The sequence below is a fragment of the Micromys minutus genome (genome assembly GCF_963924665.1).
Source record: "Micromys minutus genome assembly, chromosome: 1".
NCBI classification, from domain to species: domain Eukaryota; kingdom Metazoa; phylum Chordata; class Mammalia; order Rodentia; family Muridae; genus Micromys; species Micromys minutus.
Window position 1 is genome coordinate 138,761,288 of NC_137969.1, and position 5,482 is coordinate 138,766,769.

General features: G+C 39.4%; 1 pseudogene across 1 annotated transcript; it reads left to right on the top strand.

Annotated features, from left to right (window-relative positions):
• Positions 1-3,252: 3,252 nt before the first annotated feature.
• LOC308438404 (pescadillo homolog) lies at positions 3,253-5,138 on the top strand (annotated as a pseudogene). The gene is made up of 2 exons: positions 3,253-4,522; positions 4,694-5,138. The product of its transcript is annotated as a pescadillo homolog (transcript).
• The last annotated feature ends 344 nt before the right edge of the window (positions 5,139-5,482 follow it).

Sequence of the window (5,482 nt, forward strand, 5' to 3'; positions counted from 1 at the left end):
TGAAGAACAGATTACACTTATTTGAGGCACTGTTTTAATAATGGGTGTGAGAAAATGAGGTATATGTTCTATCATTAGAGCTATAATTTTACAAATAATGTGGACTAAATTCTAATGCCTGCAATGTGAATGAAGGAGACTTGGGGTGTTTACTGATACAATCACAGTGCGGCTTTGAGAACTCTTCTAAAGCTGATGGGGTTTTAGTTAAAAAAAAATCTAAGTCATCAAAAGAATTCCACAAAACCATTTTGTCACATTTTATAGCTTATTCAAAATTTGTTGACAGTCGAGTACATCAAAGGTGACAACTAATAATTAATGACATTTCCCCTCACTCCAGATCCAAAGAAAAATACTGACTACAAGTAGCATTTAAGACCCCAGGAAATGGCATTGTTTTTCTTAAGAAGATATCAATTGAGATTAACAAAGCACCATAGGTTAGTACTGTGGTAGGTATCACTGGAGGGCTGTGTGAAAGGCGCAGTCAGCTCCCATAGCAATGAAGACTTAAATAGATGTTGCAAAGCCAATGTCTCCACCAGTGTCTGCACATTCCTGTTTGCAGAGCAAAAAACCACGTAAGACTATTTTGTATCATAAAATTAACATTTAACAATGACTTCTGTATCTAATGTTCAAGTTTTTGGGATTTCTATAGTTGAAAGAGTAAATATTCTTTTCAGCTTATAATACAATAGCAAATCACTACAATTTTAAATGCTGGCTTACAACTTGCTGTTTTGGCATTGCAATTATAGACTCATGTAATACCCTTAAGTGAGAATCCTCTGTGAAATCATAAAGAATGTAGAGACTGATTGTGAGTGTGGTTTGAAAATGGGGCACAGATATTTTGTAGATTATAAGCATTAAAATTAATTTTTTTGCTGTTACAGAATGAAAATAAAGGTCGATATTATTATGGTTTAGTGGATTTAAGACAAGGAAGTTTTGAAAATATAGAAATTTCTATATACTAGGTATGGGAGGTGTTGGGAGAGAAAACTATAATCAGAGTATACTGTAATCAAAATCTTTTTCCATTAAAAAAATCTGAGAAGAGATAGTTTAAATAAAAGTGAAAGGTAATCTAAAAACTAAGAAATACAATGGTGACACTGAGAATCACTTTATCAAAGTGCAAAGCTCTTTAGTCCACTGTCACCTATACTACATTGATGGTAATAAAATGTCTTTGTTGTTCTGTGCTAAAATGGGAAAGCACAGTCCCTGAAAACTGTTTTGCTATTTTAATTTTCAGTAACACAAAGAAGATTTAGCTCTCCATTTGTTAATTGTCTTTTTATACCAAGGGACATATCGTAAGATGGTAAAACATTCACGGAACAAATTAATATACAGTTCAACGTTTTTCTTTGGTGCATATTCTTCACTGACATTTGGTGACTCTTTTTATTAAAGACATTTTTTCGTGCCTATACATAGACAAGCATAGCTTTGTTGGTGCCTACATACTTGGGTAAATACATGGATTAATACAAAGAGTTTGGAATGTTTGAAAATAAAATGATACCTCATCTGTCATTCTATTAGAGAAATTTGTCCTCAGCAGGCTGACTTAAGACTGAGTGTTCTCTAATAAACTTTCTTTAATTTCAGCCAGTGCCCTTACAACATATGTTTCTCACAAAGGAAGGCTCTGGTTGCCTTGGGCTTATCATCGTCTGAAAACTTTAGCTGCCCATGTGAACTGTATTCCGTAGAATTTCACAGTATCAGAGGTGAAAAAATGTGATGACGGCCTCTGAAGGATTCCTGTATCATTTCTATTATTAAATCTCTGTTTCCTCCATTCGGGATTCATTTCAGTACTGTGAGTTTACCTTCTCTTTCCTAGGTTCTAAATATTCCCCGGAGTGTTATGATCAGAAAACATAAGTACCACATCTTCCTTGGTTCGTATATACACCTTCAGTGTCAAGTGCTTTTCATAAATGGTCTACAGTAACTGAACTATTTCTATCCCAATCTACTAGGATGTATATGCAGTATAAGAATCCTCGGGGTTAACTCTTTTCTTCCTTCTTTATTCATGCTGTTTGTATTCTGGAGGACAAGAACTTTTGGCTCAAAAAAATTTTTTATTGACCCTTGTATTCTTTATCTTGATGATTTTTCATCTTCCTTATATGATGTTGGTATATATAGAAGATTTATAAATATAGCATAATTGTATTGTGTATTAGGAAAGAAAGCATCTATGAAGGTATTTATTTTCTTCTGTTCACTCAGAGTTCAGATTTCAATCTAATGCTCTACATGTTCATGTATGTATGTAGAAAGACATTCAAATAGATGTATGTAGGTTATAGGTGGTTCTTTATCTGTAAGGTTAAATTGAATCCTCTTAAAGGCAAAACTAATGCAAGCTTCCTTATCATCAGTAAACTTACACTGCACATTCTTTCAGCCAGGTGTGGACATGTTCATCATAATCTCAACATTCATCAATAACTTTAACAGTATTTCTAATGTACTGCAAAGTGTTCTCCTAATCCAGATCCTTCATCCCAAATCTAAGAATAACACACACACACACACACACACACACACACACACACACACACACAAACACACACACATAACACTTCAGCCTTTATCAACTAAATTTAGCCCTGAGGCTATTTTGAAAAACTAATATTTTACTATAAATGAAGGCTAGATACAAAAACAGAGATGTGTAATGTGTAAAGGCCTAAAAATAATATTAAACTTAATTAACATCACATCATGAGTTATAGTTGGAGAATAATGTTTGATTTTTTTAGTTATAATATTCAAATATACAGAATGAGTTGCATATAATTTATGTCTACCATTATATTACATTATTGGTATTAATTTACTTGAACCATTTTGCCTTTATAAATAATTTTATTCTGTAAAATTCTGCTGTCACATGACTAGGTTTTATTTTTCTTCTTTCTGGGGAGTTGGGATTTCTGAGATAATGTCTTAATTCTGAGGGTTATGTTTTGAGGGTATTTTAAGGCAAGAGCTTGTCATTAACTCAAATATAGATTTTCTCAGCTATGATTGGAGGAACACTGCCATTTTAGTTTTCTAAAAGGTGATGTTTTGAGTCTAAAATGTACTTACTAATATTTTATGTGTGTGTGTATTGCGCGGGGGAGGTGATCTGTAAGCGTCTATTCCATCATTAGCTTTAAGAATCAGACTATCAGCCTTTCCACGCCGCCGTCAGTATTTTCTCACTGTGGAGCTATGGGAGTTCTGGAGAAGAAGTATGAACAAGGCTCTGCCACCAATATATCACAGGAAACAAAGCCGGAGGAAGCTGCAGCTGAGCCTTCCTGATTCCAGGCAGCTGTGCATCCTGAAAGGTGTTTATCCCCCTGAACCCACGCCTAAGAAGAGTTAACAAGGGTTCCACAGCAGCCCAAACATTTTACCTTATCAAAGATATTAAGTTCCTCCTCCATCACCAACAAGTTTCCAGAGTACAAGGTGTTTGTCCGGAAACTCCGGAAGCCTGCGGGAAGAGAGAAAAGCAGGCCGTGGAGTGCCTGAAGGACAATAAGCCCAACTCCAAGCTTGACCACATTGTCAAGGAGCAGCACCCCACATTCATCAATCCGTTCAGGCCTCGATGATGCCCAGTCAATGTGTTTCCTCTTCTCCACCTTCGTCGGACAAGGAAGTGCCTAGTGCAGACCATTCATTCAGCTGTGCCGCTAGCTCGCTGTGCAGTTCCTGCAATACGTCATCGCTGCCCGAGCCCTGCGCATGATCTTCCTGTCCATTCAAGGCAATTACTATCAGGCTGAGGTGCTGGGTGAGCCCATCGTATGGATTGCAACCTATTCTTTCTCCCATGATCATCCAGCAGATGTGAACTACAGGGTCATGGCCACCTTCAATGAGTTCTGTATCACTCTCCTGGGCTTTGTTAACTTTCGCCTCTACCACTCCCTCAACCATCACTACCCACCCAAGCTTGAAGGTCAAGCCCAAGCAGAGACTAAGGTCAGCGAGGACACACATGCATTGGACTGAGAGCTATATGGAGAAACTGACTGCTCTCAGGGCCAGCCTGGCCCGAGTGGTGGTGCCTGCTATAGAGGAAGCTGAGGCTGGCGATTTCCTACCGACAGGGAGGCGACAGCACAAGAGGAAGGTCGAGAGGAAGAGCTGGAGGCACAGGAAAAGCACAAGAGACTCTTTGAAGGCCTAAAGTGCTTCCTGAACCGAGAGGTGCCCTTTGGGCCTTCATCATCAGGAGTTTTAGTGGGGATGTATCCTGGGTCAAGTCTTTGTGCATCGGGGCCACCTATGACATCACAGATTCTTGCATCAACTACCAAGTTGTTGATTGGCCGGGGCAGCAAACCCCATCATTGGCAGGTACTATGTACAGCCCCAGTGGGTGTTCCACATTATGAATGTCCGGCTCCTCCTCCCTGTGGCAGAGTACATCCCTGGGGCGCAGCTGCTCCCACACCTTTTACCCTTAGAAAACTCTGACTGTTTCCATGTTACGTTCTGTTCTACATGTACTTTATGCTTATGGTAACTAGTGAGTTTTCAATGCATAATATCAAACCTCTAAAAGAATTGCCAAAATGCTTTTACAAATCCATACATATATCACTCTTCTTAAAATAAATTTGTAAAAAAAAAAAAAAAAAAAAAAAAAAAAAAAAAGGAAGGAGATTATATTCCACCTGAGAAGCTGAAGCTTCTGGTTCTGCAACAGGGAGAAGATCCAGGAAACTTGGATGATGATGACGAAGGTGATGGTGAGGTTGCATGAGAAAATGAGGAAGATGAGGAAGCTGAATCAGAGGAGGAGGAAGAGGAGGCTCACGTGTCAGCCTTGTAGCATCAAAGGCGGGAAGAAAAGAAGGCCCAGGTTATGACCTGGACTCTGAATCTAGAAGACAAACAGCGGCTGGCCCAGGAGGAGGAAAGAGAGGGCCAGCGCCTGGCCACCATGATGACGAAAAAGGAAGAGAAGTACCTTTACTAAAAGATAATGTTTGGCAAGCGGCGCAAAATCCGTGAGGCCAACAGGCTTGCAGAGAAGAGGAAAGCCCAAGATTCACTCTATGAGGTCTGAGAAAAAGGTGAAAAGGACAAGGCCTGTGTGAGCTCCAGTCGTCCCTCACTGAGTTTTGGACTTGGCGGAAGCAGCAGTGAGACACAGACCATTGAGCGCTCTCAGCTGTTTGGCGTTGAGAGGCCAGCCTCAGCCTCCTGTGTGGTTCATACCAGTGTCTGGGCAAAGAGGTCTCTATCCAACCTAGTTCTTAATCCAAGAGTCTGTCTGACATGCTCATTTTTTTTTGGCTTTCCATAACTCCCTAAATATCTGTACTCATCCTGTGCTCAGGATATTGTTGTGGCAAAAGGGTGGGATGCTTTTGATACTAAATGGTTGGATGTTTGAAATAAATAAATAACTAGACTATCACCTCAACTAAGTGGTAGTGAA